This window comes from Myotis daubentonii, chromosome 3, assembly GCF_963259705.1.
Source record: "Myotis daubentonii chromosome 3, mMyoDau2.1, whole genome shotgun sequence".
Lineage (NCBI taxonomy): Eukaryota > Metazoa > Chordata > Mammalia > Chiroptera > Vespertilionidae > Myotis > Myotis daubentonii.
In genome coordinates, this window is record NC_081842.1 from 30,174,058 (window position 1) to 30,192,426 (window position 18,369).

Consider the following 18,369-nt stretch of genomic DNA (forward strand, 5'->3'; position numbering starts at 1 on the left):
GACCGAAGCCAATACTCAACATCTTTATTCTCATTGCAGTTCTAGATTCTGTCACACTACTTCCATTACCAACTGTTCTAAGTTGGGCTCTTTGAGAAACAGAATCTGACATGTGCATAGGATGTTTGTTGAAGGCTGCTATTGGGAACAACACATGTGAGAAGTGAGGGAAGCAGAACTGGGCAGATGGATGAGTTGAACTGAGATGCAGTTACATCTGGCCTCAGCTAATTCTTTGGAAACTTCAAAGTTAGAATAGCTTTTCAGATCTTTTCTTTAAATTTTTTAAAATATGTGTTATTGATTTCAGAGAGTAAGGGAGAGGGAGAGATAGAAGCATCAATGATGAGAGAGAATCATTGATTGCTGCCTCCTGCATGTCCCCTATTGGGGATCAAACCCAGACTGTGTCCTGACCAGGAATCAAACAGTGATCTCCTGGCACCTTATTAAGTGATCCTTCTCACTTTCAATGATTTTATGGTTTCTTTATAATATATTAAATATCTTAAATTCTTTTACATACCAGTTTTTGTCTATACAATATTCTTTTCATCACTCAACATTATTTATGTCAAAAAATTGCCTAAATTATTATAGTTTTATTTTTTATGTCTTACTACTCAGTTGAGCTAACCCACCTGAGTGAACAGGTTATTGATAAGGAGGAGATGATTGTGGTTATCTTAGATACTAATATTTTAAAGCTGTTTTGCTTATATAGATAAATCTGTATTTCTTCACTTCTGATCATCAGTTTATGCATTTTGTCATTTGACAAATTTTAAATGCAATTTGAAAGTGTCACACTTCTTCTTCTTCCCCTTTTCTTTTTTTTACAGTCAGTTTTTATAAACAATACTTTAGCTTTGTACTTCTTTTTTCTCTTTTATTATTTTACTAGAGGCCTGGTGCATGACATTCGTGCACTCGGCGGGGGGTGGGAGAATCCCCCATCCTGGCCTGTGCCCTCTCACAGTATGGGAGCCCTTGGGGGATGTCGGACTTATAGCTTAGGCCCGCTCCCCACAAGCCATCAGTTGGACATCCTTAGCACTGCCACTGCGCTCGCCAGCCACGAGCCCAGGGCTTCTGGCTGAGCGGCGCTCCCCCTGTGGGAGTGCACTGGCCACCAAGGGACAGCTCCTGCATTTAGCATCCACCCCCTGGTGGTCAGTATGCATCATAGCGACTGATAGTTCCACCAGTCGATTTGCATATTAGCCTTTTATTATATAGGATTTTATTTTTTTCATCACCATTCATCCCCTCTATGCCCTCTTCCACCTCCACCTCCTCACAATTCCCTCCATGCAATCACCACACTGTTGTCCATGTCCTTGAGTTATCTCTTTTTTTTCTTTTTTCTCAACCATCTCTTCTCCAGCACCCCATCACACACATACACCAGAGCTATCTGGCTGCTCTCTATCTATAAGCCTGTCTCTATTTTGCTTAGTAGTTCAGTTAGTTCATTAAATTCCACATATGAGTGAAATCATATGGTACTTATCTTTAAATTTTCTATATTTTATATTTTAGGCCTGAACACAATATACAGCACAAATAAATATATATTGAGTATTGAAAGAAAAAGAGCAATATTTCCTTTCTGTGTCAACTCCTTGGCTTTTGATTTTTTTTCATTACACTGTCATGTCTGGAATACTTCACAATGTGATAGAAAAATATGAAAAGAAGTTAAACACAGTTGAAAATTTTGGAACTCGTAGAATTAAAAAGCTAGATAGTCATTGCTTTTATTTACTTGTTTTTATTCAGTTACACATGTACTGAGTGAAGTACTGGCTACCTAATTTGCAGGAACAGATACAAAAATGAGAAGGTGGGGCACCTTCTTCAAAAAGTATCAAGAATTTCAACATGGCAATGGCCAAGCATTTAACCAAATGTGGGGCACTTTTGTAACTGTCAAAGCTGAGCACCCACAAAGCTGGCTCATGAATGAACACAGTCCTTACTTTGTGCTGGGCAGTGGTGTTACAATGAGGAGAAAACAGACGGTTACTGCCTTTGTGGAACACACAGATTCAATGTAGATGAAAGCAGAAGAGTGCCAATTTATCTCCTTGAGCAGTTCTCTACTATCGTCTGTACTTCAGAAGTGGTTTTAGAAATTGGATTATTTCACATTCATTCCCAATCCCCAACATATTTTTTCAACTTCATGTACTTGAGTAGTGATTTATCAGCATTTGTTGAATGATCATTGTGTGCAAGACCCCTACTATGAGCTAGGTGAAGAAAAAATAAAATTAGAAACTTGTTTTATCATTAAAAAATAATTCCCAATAAAGCAGTATAAAGACCCTTTATAGAAGTTTCCCCCCCCCCTCCATTTCTATAGTGTGCTGTATGTGCTATGAATTGTAGCAGCAGCTGGAATTTTCTTCTCATTACTCTGACTCCCTGAAAGGACATTGTCCTCCAAATGTGAGAAGCATTTATTAGAGAATAGTGTAGAGAATAATTGTGTGGTTTGTCTTGAATATGGGACTGATATATACACGATCGTTTCCTTTGGGGGAGAGAGAACATATCAAAATATATTAGCCAAAGACCCTCAGGAGTAGGTAGGAAGTAGACAGAAATAGACTTCCTTTACCAATTGGTTCTTCAGCATGCTAGTTACGCCCAACAAAAGCAAAGGATTTGTTGACATCTGCTTTATTTTGTTTCTTGCCTCTTCCAGCATTCAAGCTGTCAGCTCTTGCCCTGCTAACATTGAGGGCTATGAGCTGGAGTGCATTCAGATCACTGATGAACACCGCAGGCCCTGGTGCCTTCCACACCACCAGCTAAAATGAGAAGGCGACACGGTGAGAGGAAGTCACAGTGAGCACATATTACCTGCCACAAAGGAACAGCATGTTGAGAGCAATAAAACTTTTTCCAGCATCATGTACCATTTTGCAAGATTGTGTGTTTATAACAATCATTGTTGCCCCTGCAATCTATTTCACACATTGCTTTCCATAAACAGCTGTTGCCTTTTTTGTCTCTGAAATCATTTTCGGCTCTAGGTTCATAGCCACTCGCTTTTAGGAAAGGGCAGCCAGCTATGGCAATATGATTCAGGGTGATGAGCTGTGACAGCATCAGGAATTTAAAGTGATGTTAAGTATCCCATTGAGTTTATAAGAAATCCCAAACAAGTGCTTACATGCACAAACGTAGCAGGATAGGTGAGGCCTTTTATTCTCCATGGTGCGTTTTGTTACTTTACATCAGGAGGAAATGGTATGTCTAGTCAATAGAAAAGAATTGTATGTATTCATGGTAGTGTTTTTGAGAAAAAATACATCTCTTTCTGTTTTTATTTATTGAATTAAAGTTCTCTGAAAACCCTTGCCATGCTAACCTCAGATCATTCAGTAGGACTGTCAAGGGAGAAGTGAGCCTTCCTCCTATAATTTTCATCTGTTCCCCCAAGTGTACCCCCCAAATGTAAGCGGCTTCTTTAATACAGATAATACATTTGTCTCTGTACTAAGTAAAATGTAAGTACAGCAATCCTTCAAAATTTGATATTCTTATTAATCTTTAGCATACAGTCTAAATATTACAAGTATGCTTGCTTCTCTGAAATGCATTCTCTTCCAAATACAGTACTTTTCCTGAGATCCTGGGGTGGAGAAATTCTGGGACCCCCACTGCTCATTCCCAAGATAGTTACAGCTCCCCCCGGCTCCCCGCCAAATTAGGTCATTCGGGTGGTAGTTTGTTTTTTCCTAACTTCCCAGTGTTTTCTCCTCCTCTAGACTCCTAGTCAACATATCTCCATCCTGGCAACAAAGCTCTCCTTACTAACTAACCTCCCCTGGGATTTTAGTACTGTACTGCTGCTATGTGTCCCTACGTCTCCAAGCCTTCCTGATATCAAAGATATGAATTCCCTTCACACTTCCTTGATTAGGAATCTTTCTTAGGCCACTTAAAGTTATGCAAAAGAATGAAAGCTTTTCATGCAGCCTAGATTTACCTTCATGAGCAAAATATTAGAGAAAGCAATTGGTGGTAGAGCAAAGCTAAGACCCTGTTATATACTGAAAACACACACACACTCCTGCTATTTTAACACAGTTAACAAAGAACAGATCCTTTGCAACTAAAATTATGCAGGTTTTATCTGAACATCCTGTGCATGTTTGGAGTTGTGGATTATTCTGTGGCAGTCATTCAGTAGAGCCAGTAGAAAGAGACAGAGGCCATTTTGCTGAGCATCAGGGGAGGTGAGTATGAATCTACTAGTGCAAGTTCATGGTCTTGTGATGGCTAGTTTATCACCTTTAACGTTCACAGTTTGCCAGCGATGAATAAATAACAACTGGCAATTTTGCAAAGGGTGGGAGAATATGAACCTATGAAGGTTTCTTGCTTTTAGACGTATGTAGGTGAACTAAGACTTGACGTGTTATATAGTGTACATGAACTTCCAAAACTATGGTTTTGCTACACTTGGGATGAAATTGGGAACCACAGAGTTGTTTTCCTCTGGTATCCTGGTACACGTAGAGGAAAATAATCCCAAAGAAAAGCTACTTTCCAGCAACTATTGACATTAGCAATTATTCTGTTTAATTAAGTTTGGTGCTGACATAAGCAGATTCTCTGTGTACAGTCATCTAATTCTAATCCAGCAAAGGATGGACTTTTCTTCATTTGTTCAGCAAATACTTATGGATCCCCCTCGTTTTTGTTTGGCAGTAGGCATGACGGTGATTTTTCTGCCCCTATGAAGGTATTCATTATAAATTTACTTGACAGACTAGTCCAGCTATAAACTGAATGTTGGTGGCAGCACATCTTTTCCTAGAAGTGGATCCTGGAATACTGAGTAAGGGAAGTGGGGTCAGGGAAGTGGGGCCATTTTACAACCCCTGACTTAGACTCTTAGCATGGTTTCATTTATTTCAAGTTAATATTTGGGACTTGGCTGTTGCACATACTTTTCCATCAAAAGATAATGGGATTATTTAGATTGTATTCACCTCTGTTTCCAGTTATGAAGTCAGATGGTTGAAATTTTATTGACTTAATCACATTGATCTGTCCTATTGTTACCATTGTAATCAGCTAGTTATTAATATTAATAAGAAAAGGCAAGGAGAAGGCCAGACATAAGCATGGTCATCTGGGTAGCTTCACCAGGAAGCTGCAGTTTCACACTCCCCAGGATACTACCAGTCTATTCCCTGAAGATCACTTGGGACATGGACTGGACAAAGGGGAAGATGGACACGTGCCCAGTGAGTTGGAGTGACATAGGGAAGGTACTTGCCTGTCAGTTTAACCTGAGAACACAGATAATTGGACAGAGGAGTGGAGCCACTGCATGCCTGAAGAAATTTGGGAATCCTGAGACAAAAGAGTTCTCTCTCTTTTGTTCCTCTGGCTTTGTTCATACTCACCCATGTTCCCTCCATAGCCATGTAGCTCTAGAAGCCACATGGCCCATGGCCATGTAGACCTTACACACAATGGACTGCAGCTGGGAAAACAAGTTAACTTAGTCAGATGATCGACTGGACTGCTCCAATGTGAAACAGAAGCTCTGGGTAGTGGCTTTAATCCTAGCTCTGCTGAAGGCAAAATGGGACTTTTTCCATGATGGGACAGAGGGATATAGGACCTTGGAAACTCAGGAGTTTAATTCCAAAGAATTAAAACTTTTTATGATACCTCATACTCCTGTGGGGCCTCCAGAAACTCTTTTTCCAGTAGCACCCCAGGAAGTCCACTTCCAGTGGCTATCTGGAGACATGGAGGACACCCTACCAATAACAGTATCTATATATATAAATGGCTAAGTGTCCGTCCTTCCCTCCAACCAGTACCTATGATACGCAATGACCACCAGGGGGCAGACTCTCCAAGCGGTAGCTATGACACGCACTGACCACCAGGGCCAGACACTCAACGCAGGAGCTGCCGTGATGCACACTGGCCATTTAAAAATAAGTGGCACCAGGGACCTGATGCTGACAAACCAATACTCGGCTTCCCCCAAGTGGGACACAGGCCCTACCACCATCCCAGAGTGATATCCCGCCAAATGGCAGCCAACACTGCCAAGACCCTGTGGCACAAAATGTGGACTCCAGCCCAGCCCAGCCCAGAAACAGTTGCTGTGGACGCCTGGTAGTGACGTCACATAGCAATGACTGGCTTCCTCTCCCTAGTGACTAGCCTCCTCGGAGTTTCTTCTGCTCAGGAACCTGACTTGCTTTATAGCCAGGTGCAAACATTTTACAGTTTAACCAAATGTTTGTGAAGTGTTTTCCCATGCCTCATCTCATTTGATCCTCACAAAAGGACTGGAGCTGGTAGAAAGAGACTCAGTAGAATCCTATTTTCTTTTCATTAGCCAGAAAATGGAGATTCAGAAAGTTTAGACACTTTCTTCTAATTCATTTCCTTTCGATGTACACTAATCTATGCACTGGGCCACTAGTTTTTAATAGAAGTCCAAAATCATACAATTGTGTCAAAGGAGTTGACTTTAGAAAATGGTAATCTTCCTGTGGGATGATTCATGGTTCACCTTAATTTTTTCCAAAACCAACCACAAAAGTCTTGTGTCAGCTGTAATGACATTTGCAGTGCTCAACAATAGAGCTGTGAGTTTGCTGATAATGTGTCACTGTTCAAGGCAGTGGAGAGAAAGCAAAAATGCTGTGATTTAAAAAAATATGATGTCTTAGAGACCAGCAGCGATTTTACCAAACATTTTGGCATCATGAAATGGGTGCAAAAAAATGAAGGTTAAAGATATATAAGGAAAGCCAACACAAAAGGTCTGCAGCCACCATCTAGTATCAGAGTTAAAGAGTTGGAAGTAACGGGCCTACCAACTGGCCTCCAATCCACACACAAATACACTGGCTTCCCAGGGCTGGGTATAAAGCTTGACTGCTCTACTAGCAAAGTAGTTCAACTTTTTGTGAAGTAGGCCTTCTATCTGCTCATTACTGGAAGTTTGGAATGAAGAGCAAGAAGGGAAGTAGTAGAGGATGCCTTTGTTGTCTAGATCTAAGATGTTTTCTGTATTATTCCTAATGTAATTCTTTGTTGTGCCTCAGTTTCTCCTTGTCAACTTGTCCTAAAATTCTCTCCCGTAACTGAAGGAAGAAACTGAAGAGATCTCTAGGCAGAAAGGAAGATGGGCTATAAGAGATAGGAACTGGGATCAGAAGGATAACACAGAGAAGAAAATGGGATTATCATGATTGACTTGCATTCTCCTAGGGCTGAGACTTAGGCACCAGAACAAAATAGAAAGGAAGATAGCAATCACTGGTATCTGCTACATGATCCTTTAGGACCCAGTTTATACTTTAATTTCCCCTAGACACAAACATGCAAACCCAAAGACTTCTTCCATAAATACTCTTCCAATAACTTCTATACATGCATTCACTCATTCAAATATTATTTAGAGTACATATTTCTGACTTCCTTTCATGTTCCTACCATTTATTTTCCTTTTCCTTTATTAAGTACATGATAAATATTTGTAGAAGATGAACTATAAAGTACCAATGAGGGACCGGCCAGTGAGGCTCAGTGGTTGAGTGTCGACCTATGAATCAGGAGGTCACTGTTTGATTCCTGGTCAGGGCACATGCCCAGGTTGTGGGCTCAATTCCCAGTGTGGGCATGCAGGAGGAGGCCTATCAAAGATTCTCTTTCATCATTGATGTTTCTATCTCTCCCTCTTCCTTCCCCTCTGAAATCAATAAAAATATATTTTAAAAAATACCAATGGGTAAAAAGAAAAATGAACTCTACCTTTAATCCCACAACCTCAACACCAGAAGTTATTGGTTTCACTTTTGTCATATTACAGGGTTCTTTGAAAAAATATATGTGCTCTTCTTGTTTTGTTTTGTGGCATTAATTCCCAGATCCTATTGGTTGTATAGTTTTGTAACCTAACTTTTTTTCTTACTTAATATGTTATGAACATATTTATGTGTCAATTAAGATAATTCCACTACATAATTTCCAACAGCTGCATAATATTTCATTGAATGAATATGCAAAATGTCCTTATTCATTTTCTCATTATCAAATAACAAGGATTTTTACGCTTTTATTTTTTAAAACAATGCTGCAGTGAATGCTTTTCTGTTTTTATAAACACCCTCAACTATTTTCTTAAGCTAAATTCTTAAAGACACAATTATGGAGTAACTGATATAAAGTTATATGTGTAGCCAAACTATAATCATGAAGCCACTTTTTATTCTACTGGGAATGTCAGTTCAATTTATTCTCAACCTCACCAATTTGTTGGGTTCATAGGTATCTGATTATTTTTGTTTTCCCATTTTTTTATACATGGAAAATTTGTTTATGTATTTTTTGGGTTATTTGAATTCATTTTATATTATACTAGTAGCCCGGTGCACGAAATTCGTGCACTGGGGTGGAGGGGGGGAAGGTCCCCTCAATCTGGCCTTCACCCTCTCCAATCTGAGACCCCTCAGGGAATGTCCAACTACCTGTTTGTTCCCACACTTTTAACAGATAACAGCTCCATTGTTGTTTCTTTCTTATGCTTAAAACCATTGGAATTAGTAGGTATTCAAAGTGTATATACATTTTGGAGGGACACCCTGTATATCTCTAGTCAGCAGTGAAAGAAACCAACAGCAGATTTGGAACCCCCAGACAGGGAACCTCGCTCACGCTCCACATGTCTCCCCACTTCACTGTCCACCTTCATGGGCAGCAGGAGAATCAACGTTTTCTCTCATTAATTTGGAAAAGCATGTCCTGTCACCCGCTGCCCGGCAGGAGTGCGGTAGGCCCCAAGCAAGCGAGGCTCAGTCAGGGCAGCCTTCGCTCATGGGTGCTGGCACCCAAAGTGCACATTTCTCCTCTACAGTCGCCCCGACTATCCCACTGTTTCACTGAGAGGACGGAATTCCTCTCCGCCTCTGGGTTCTTGATCTTGAACGCTGACCAAAGGCACTTCAGCAAGGGCCACCCACGCCCACCAGGTGCGTCTGTCTGCACCTGCTCCTGCCTCAGCACCTGCATTAACCCCCCAGAGGTGATCTCGTAGCTGCACTGGCCTCCGTGGGAACAGGGCATCACCACTCCGCCCTCTCACTGTCATCTCACAGGTGCCCACCCTCAGCACCAAGAACAACCAGACATTCTCCAAAGGATGTGAGCACATCAGAGGGGATGTGTGCACATCCTGTGGGGGTGTTAGGCATGCTGGGTTGATGGAAGTGCGGTGGAGAGGTGGGGAGAACTTCTGCATGCCTTGGTCTGCAACTGTTGCAGGCGCAGGAGGGTGACAGTGTGCTGGGGGATGTTCGCACGCCAGGGGGGGATGTGCACACTGGAGGCCTCTGGCTTTGCAGATCCGCAAACCCCCATGGTGCGGCCAGGAGGACGCCAGTCTGGCCTCCCAAGGTGGCTGTCCCTGCGATCCTGCACCTTCTGGGCCAGGAGGCAGATCTTGTGCAGCCACTCCTGGGCGCTGATGGCCTGCAGGCGCTACTTCAGCTCAGCCTGCAGGTTCCACTTGGCGCGTTCACAGCTGTCACCACTGCCATGTGGGGAGTACAGGCCACCCTCCGCCAGCCTGCCTCCCCTGTCCAGAGGCTCTCTGTGCTGCTCACCTGCCCAGAGTGACTGGGGCTGGGCAGAAGCCAGGCATCCTGCCCTGCCCAACCTCGGCCGATCCGCCCCTGTGTGAGCTGCTGCCCCGCCAGGAAGTGTCATGGATCCGGGTCCCGGGACCACAGACAGCCTCAAGCACTGCCCCCCGCCCGGCAGGGTCACAGATCTGGGTCCCGGACCACGGACAGCCTCAAGCACTGGCCCCGTCTGCCAGGTCACGGATCCGGGTCCCGGGACCGCGGACAGCCTTGCCCGCTGCCGCCCACCTTCAGTATGCAAATTAGCCACTATCTTGTTGCTTCATGGTGGGGGTCCTCAATGGGGTGCCTGGCCAGCCTGGATGAGGGGATAATGGCTGTTTGCGGCTGGTCACACCCCCTTCAGGGTGGGGGTCCACACTGGGGTGCCTGGCCAGTCTGGGTGAGGGGCTGAGGGCCGTTTTCAGGCTGGCGGGCAACTGAAGCTCCCAACTGCCGGGGTCCAACCCCAGCAGGTCCAGGGGTCCCCAAAGGTGTGGACGGAGTCGGCGAAGAAGGAATGACACGGAGACAGCGTTCAGTTGATCAGCAGCCTAGCCAGGATCTCCAGCCAAGTTCTGGTCTTGATCTCCAGAGAGGCTCTGCTTCGGATCTCCAGCGAGGTTCTGTAGCCATGTTCCCTCGCTAGGTTCTCCAGCCAGGTTCTGTCCAGGCTCTCCAGTCAGGTTCAGTGTCCAGGTTCCAGTCAGGTTCTCCTGCCAATCTCTGTAGTCAGGTTTAGTCCAGGATCCCTTGCCATGTTCTCCCGCTAGGCTCTGTCTCTAGGCTCCGAGGCCAGTCCCGGTCCAGGATCCTCTGGCATGCTCTCGCCAGCGAAGTTCTTCTGTCTCTAGGCTCCGTGTAGGTTCTGTCTTCTGAATTCTGTCTCCTGAGTTCTGAGTCTTTCTGTCTTGTTACAACTGTATTTATACCAGTTGATTCAATCCTATCAATCTCTATTACAAAGGTTAGGGCGTTTCTTATCTCCATTCCAGGGAGAAAAGATTATGTAGTTTAAGCATGGTTGTTCGTAGTTAAAGGGATTAATTACCCGCCTGGCACTTAGTTGAGGGGTTTTATTCCCTCCCTAACTTCAGGGGAAAATCCCTACCTGGGGATTCAACCTTTCTCGGAGAGGTGACTTTGGTTAAAACACAGCACCAAGAAGGTGAGCAAACATATTAAGAAAAGTATGCCATATATGCCAGGTCCCTTGAAACAGCAAGGATGGACCGGCTCCCGGCACCCAACCTCTCCTTTTTTTCTTTTTTTTTAATTCTGGGATTTATTTACCTTCTATGGCTGTCACTGGAACTGAGAGCCAGCTTTAGTTCTGAGGCTTGGCTCCAGCTCTGGGACTTCGGCTGCTGAAAGCAGGGATCTGGGTTTGTCCTATAATTGAAACACTGTTGCGATCCTGCTGGCTGAAGCCCGGCTGGCTGAAAGCAGGTTTCTGGGGTTTGTTTAGCTTCTATATTTGCAATATTATTTCTTAGATTGCAGCTCAGAGACCGGCAGCAGCAGGTGGGGAAACTTAGCTTCCTCCTTCACTGGAGCAAGCAAGCCTCCTGTTCGCTTCAGCTGCCTGGCTGCTAGCCACCATCTTGGTTGGCAGTTAATTTGCATATCACCCTGATTAGCCAATGGGAAGCGTGTTGGAGTTATGGTTAATTACCATGTTTGTCTATTATTAGATAGGATTGTCTCAGTGTCATTTGTCATTTTTCTATGGGAATATGCCTTTTTGATACATATCCTATATAATAAAGAGGTAATATGCAAATTGACCATCATACACTCACACAAGATGGCCACCCCTATGTGGTCAAAGATGGCTGCCCCCATGTGATCACAAGATGGCCACCACAAGATGACTGGCAGAGGAGGTCAGTTGTGGGTAACCAGGCCTGCAGGGGAGGGCAGTTGAGGGGAACCAGGCCTGCAGGGGAGGGCAGTTGGGGGCAATCAGGCCAGCAGGGGAGCAGTTAGGCATCTATCAGGCTGGCAGGCAGAAGTGGTTATTGGCAATCAGGCAGGCAGGCAGGCGAGTGGTGTGAGCCAGCAGTCCCGGATTGTGAGATGGTTGTCCGACTGCCGGTTTAGGTCCGATCTAAACTGGCAGTCGGACACACCCGAGGGGTCCTAGATTGGTGAGGGTGTAGGCTGAGCTGAGGGACACCCTGCTAGTGCATGAATTTCATGCACCAGGCCTCTAGTCTATATATATAAAAGCCTAAGCAACCATTACAATCAGATGACCAGCCGGTAGCTATGATGTGTACTGACCACCAGGGGGCAGACACTCAATGCAGGAGCTGCCCTCTGGTGTTCAGTGCACTTCCACAGCCAACCTCCCATGGCCAGCCAAACTCCCATGGTCCTTCCCCCCGACCAGCCGCCCCCATTGGCCCCAATCAGGATTGGGCATGATGGCCTCAATCGTCCCCAATCACCAGCCAGGCCATGAAACCCTACCCATGCATTAATTCGGGCACTGGCTCTCTAGTAATTATATAGTGGATGTTAATAAACCCCTTAAAAGTTAACATAGGTTCCAATATTTTTCTAATCTATTATTTGATTATTTTACATAGTTCATGAAAGTTTTTCTTGCCATTTTGTAGTATTTTCTTTTGTGTTACATATTTTCCCTTCATGTTTTTCCTCCAAATAGAATTTTATGCTGAAATATTTCATATTGACCTAAATATGAAGTTTAAATTGTGAAAGCATTAATAATAAATTTCAAATATGTGAAACCTACTACTGAATGATAAAAGTATAGTTTTCTCTTAATATTTAGCATTCCATTTTATGGATTCCTATGAACTGTTTTTACTCACAGCACTTCTGACACCAAATCCCTGGATTTTCTACACCAAGGAATTCTCTAATTCTCTGAAGACACCAACTGGGTGTGCCACAAATCCATTCAATTCTGACATTAACTACCTGGAGTTAGCACAGATCCCACAGATTTACGTACTCAGTCTCATAAGACTGCCCTAATTCAGATGCCAATCAAAAGTCTAGGCCTCCTATACTTCTGACCAGCTGGCTATATACTGAGGGTTCCTATAATCCCCTATTCTGTTTCAATAATTCTACTAGATCGGCTCACACAATTGAGGAAGGCACTTTGCTTATTATTAGCAATTTATTTTACAGAGTACAACTCAGGACCAGCCAAATGGAAGAGATGCATAGAACAAGGTATTACAAGTAGGGAGCATAGAGTTTCCATGCCTTTTCTAAGTGTGCCACCCTCCAGGCAGCCTAATGTGTTCACAAACCAAATCTATCCAAACCCCATTGTTTGTGTGTTTTTATGGAGGTTCCATTACAAAGGCATGATTGGTTAAATCCTTGGCCATTGGTGAATAACTCAATCTTCAGCCCTTCTCCCTCAACCAATTCCTGGGTTTGAGGGGGTTGGTTGGGAGGGGACCAAAATATGTAACCCTCTAATCATGTGGTTGGTTCCCCTGGCAACCAATCCTATCCTGAAGCTAAGCAAGAACCTACCAAGGATCATCGCATTAATAGGAGCTTCTTATGAATAACAAAAGATGCCTCTCTCATTCCCATCACTCAGGAGATTCTAGGGATTTTAGGAGTTCTTGGGACTAGGAGCCAGAGAATGAAGACCAAATATATATTTTTATTATATCACAATATCACAATTGCCATAGTTTATTTGACAAGTCCCTGATAAATAGAAACTTCAGTTAACTTCCTGGTTTATAATCTTTGGACATTTAATAATATCATATTATTTCCTTAGAATAAATTTTTAAATGTAGAATAACTGAATGTAAAATATTTTTTAGACTTTTGAAGCATTTAACTAATCTGTCTTAAAGCAAGGGAACCAGTTTACATTTCCGGCAGTGTATAAGAGGGTTAGTTCTTTCATATCTACCAACACAGTAGATTGTCATTCTTGTTTATTTTGCATGTGTATAGACAAAAATAATTTTATTAAATTGTAATTTGTAAATGTAAAATGTTTTATAAGTTGAGTAGAATAATTAAATTTTAGGAAGCTTTGGAAGTCAGGTTGAGTTTAGACTTGATGTAGAAAAAGATAAGGAAATCTGTATCTGTCCTTAGCTTAGAAGTGATATAATAAAGTGTTGTTTTAGGCAAATCACCTTGATTAATGATTAATCTGTTACAATGATTCAGGTATGATTAAATAAAGTTCAGCAAAGACATACAGAAAGAGTTATAACTGAGTTGAGGATGTGATGAGAGATAAAAGAAATAAAGAGAAGAACATTTCAGGCTTTTCTATTTGGGAGTTAGGAATGATTGTAATATCATTATAATGACAGGGAAGTTGAAAGGAGAAGGAATTAGACTCCTGAATTTAAGATGATGAAGGAATAGGGAGGTAGAGGGAATATTCACTTGGAGGGCCCATTGCAAGTTAAATAGGGAAGAGGCAAGCAGGGCAGAAGAGAGAGTGCAGAATTATCTCCACGATGTGCCTGAGAGAACATCAATAAATATCATTCTTATACTTTTGGAATTGAAAACTAGGGTATAAGAGAAATGGGCTAATGGGTTGAATTTTTCAAAAATGCATTGCAATTTACTGAGTGGTTGGAGAGTAGAAAGAACAGTTGAGCAACCTTTATTGAAGCCTAGAATCACAGAAAGAACTTTAGAAATTTTCTAGTTTAATAATTTTACAAATTAAATGCTTATAGGAGGTTTAAGATTTTGAAGGTCATGCGAAGACACTGTGTGTGTGCACTTGTGTGTGTGTGCACTTGTGTGTGCGTGCACTTGTGTGTGTGCACTTGTGTGTGCGTGCACTTGTGTGTGTGCACTTGTGTGTGTGTGTGCATGTGTGAGAGGAGGGGAGAATATGGGTGTGGAACTCCTCCAGGTTTTTTATTTACTATATAACCAGAGAAACTCTACTTTTAACCACTTAGTATATTAGGCTTTTCTGTAAGATTTTATTTAAAAAGGGTTATAGTGGCCTTAAAAGATTTGAAAACTAGCAAATTACAAATGGGTAAAAAGTTGAGTCTTGAAGAGACTAACTGACTTTTTAAAGTTCATCAATTTGTTCATTTATCCAGTGACATTTTAGTGAGTGCCTGCTTTGGGCCATGGACTAAGATAGGGACTGGAAGTACAGAGCAAATAAGAGCAAACAGTCAAAGGGAAGATCATAACCGCCATGCCGAAAGATGTATAAATGCAAAGTAAGATGTCAGCCACAGGTCTTAGCTTAGACATCCTTCCAGTATTGTGTCCCACTGCCTTTCACCATGGGAATGGACTTGCCCAGACCCTGAAATGATATCTGAAACTGAATAAGAAATAAAAATAACCCCAAAGAAAGCATTACAAAGTTTAAGAATTTAATCAGGGCCTTACATATTTAAATCAAAGAAAATGACTATTTCCAGATCATTAAAAATAATTATTCTCTACTTCAGGGGTAGTGATCTTAATTTTGAAATTGCACCTTTCCTGTTTTTAGCAGACATTGACTTTTTGGTTCTACTATCATCAACTTCAAATTTGTTTACTTTATATTGAATACACCGAGTCTCTCTCCACACCTCTCCTCTCCCTGTGGTCTTTTTGGTGTCATAGCATCGCTTGCCTCAGGAACTATTGACATACTGATAGCAGCAATGTCTACTGAGGTCCTTTTAACTTTGTCTTGGATCAATGTGTGCATGCAATTTATTTTAATTTTATGGCTTTACACTTTCTATTATAAAAGCAATGAAGGAAATTGAAGGAAATTTGGCACAAATGAATAATAAAATAACACAAAAGAAAAATAATAGAAACTACCCTTATCACCATTTAGAAGTAACGTTTTTTAATATATTGGTATATACCAAGTCTTCTATTTACATAAATAAATATTCTGCTCTGAGATAGAATAGAATATACTCTATCTTCTATTTTATAATTTGTTTATTAAAACGTTTTATAATTATTTAATACCATAATCTAATATTCTACTATATTTTTAATGACTGCACTATAATAATAGCTCATATTTATTTAGAATTACCTTTGTGTCAGTCACCATTGAAAAGTAAGTTTATATGCATTATCTCATTTAAATTCACAATAATTGTATAAAGTAGACATTATTACCATCCCCATCTTAGAAAAGAGAAGGTGAAACACAGTAGAGGTTGGATAATTGACCCAAGATTTCATAGCATGGAAGTGGCAGAGTTTAACAAGAGTTAAACTCAGGTACTAAAACTCTGAAAGCAAACATTTTTCATGCTGACTCTATAATGCATAATATACCATTGTTTTTATAATTACACTATTCCAATTTCCTGATGGTGGATATTTAGATTTACAAATTTTATTTTAAAGAAAATTTTAAAAAAATTCTTATAGATAAATCTTTGCCTCCCTTGGATGATAATTTATTTAATATAAACTCTGTTTAAATTTGTTAGGATCCAAGGATAAGTTGCACAATTTATGACATCTAATTTTTATGGAAACATAAATCTTCAGGCAGCCCAGCCTAACAGACAGACTGAAAAGTGGAAGAAATAGAACATTAAATTCAAATCCTTTCTTGATTTCTCAAAAATCGCATCACCACTATGTATCTTGTGGGAGGCAAGCTAATAATCGTGTTCTGCCCTTGGAGGTATGAAATAATTTAGAAGACTAAAAGGTCATTCATCTGAATTCATATTTGACAAAATCTTTAAGACGCAGGTGCCCTGCATATATAATGGGCTCTCTCAGTAAGGCTGTGAGGACTGATTAGTCCAGATCTGAAAAATGTCCCTTGTTTCTTACTTTTTGTGATATTTGACCTAAGGAGATGTTCCCCTGAATCCTTTGATAATTACAGAGATCATCTGAAGCTAAGTAAATGACATATTGCAGGATTAAGGTCAAATGGTCTTCACTGACCTATTGTGCCTTTTGCAAATACATCAGGACATTATATTTACCATTGCACCAGTAGGATTTCCAACTGTGCCTGTTTTCAACATTGGCATGTCTTAAAAATGCCTTTTAAAATGGAAATAATTGACGGCAGAGAGTAAACTGCAATGGCACTTTGGAAATATTTCAACTTTTTATACCTTAACATTTTCCAAACCAAAAATTAAAAGACGTAGCAAATGTATATATACTAGTGGCCTGGTGCACTAAATTTGTGCACATCAAAAGGGAATTAATTAAAGGAAATATTTTAATATTGCTATTTGCCCTTTCTCTATAATAGAAGTCTCAGAGATGAAAGAAAATTAGTAAAATGTATATGAAAATCTCCCTCCTGTCAGAGTCTGGAAAACACCGCGGGACCCAGAGTCAAGTACCTGCCCACCTGCGTGCGCCTCAAAATCATGTGAGACCCAGACTGGGCCGGCCCCACTCCTGTCAAGCCCCACAGGATGGGGGCACAGCCTCAGGTCCCTTGACCCAGCGCCAGGCAAGGGGCGCAGCCTCAGGTCCCCCGTCAAGCTCCACTGGGCAGGGGGCACAGCCTCAGGTCCTGCGTCAAGCCCCGCCGGGTGGGGGATATAGCCTCAGCCGAAGCCTCAGGTCCCCTGGCCCTGCTGCCAGGATGTGGAGTGCAACCTCAGGTCCCCTGGCCCGGGTGCCAGGGCAGGGGGTGCAGCTTCAGGTCCCCCGGCCCATCCTTAGGTTCCCCAGCCCAGGCTTGGGTCCCCCGGCCCTGTTGTGAGAGCACAAGGGCACGAGGACGTGATGGCGCAATGAGCATTTGCATATTAGCTCTTTATTATATAGGACAATTTCCTTGAAGAGTTTAATATCCCACTGCTACCATTGTTCTCAACCTCCTGCCTTCCTATGTTTATGCATCATAATTATGGATTGGGTTCAACATTCTCTAGTTTTTTTTCCATTGGTTATTAGACAAGCAGTACAATCTAATGGTCTACAGCAAGCATTTCAAACTGGTGACCAGCAGGCTGCATGCATCATTTATATAAGTTTGACATGCTTGGTCTACAGGACTGTGGGGTCAGATAGATCTGGGTTGGAGTCTCAGCTCCCTCACTTACTGGGATGATAAGCATTTATCTAAATCTTTAGTATTTCCTCATCTCTTGTTTGGGCATAGTACTCATACATCTATACTAATAAAAGGGTAATATGCTAATTAGACCAGACATCTTCTGGACATCCTTCCAGATGTCCTTCTGAACAAAGCCATCATGGCAGGGGCCGAGGCAGAGGCAGTTAGAGGCAATCAGGCTGGCAGAGGAGAGCAGTTAGGGGTGACCAGGCCAGCAGGGGTGAGAAGTTAGGGGCGACCAGGCCAGCAGGCGGTGGCAGTTAGGAGTGATCAGGTAGACAGGCAGGTGAGTGGTTAGGAGCCAGCAATCCCAGATTGTGAGAGGGATGTCCGACTGACTGTTTAGGCCTGATCCCGCAGGGGTCCTGGAATGGAGAGGGTATAGGTCAGGCTGAGGGGACGCCCCCCTCCATGCACAAATTTTGTGCACTGGGCCTCTAGTATATCATAAGGTTGTGAATGAAGAGTAAATAGGATAATGCATGTGAAGAGCTTAGTAAGTTGCCAGACTCACAATAAATGGCTAGAAAGCTAAAGCAGAAAGAGTACTTGTCAGCTGCAGGGTCACAAAACTTTCTTGACAGAGTCAGGACTGGAATTCAGTCTTACTGATGACGCCAA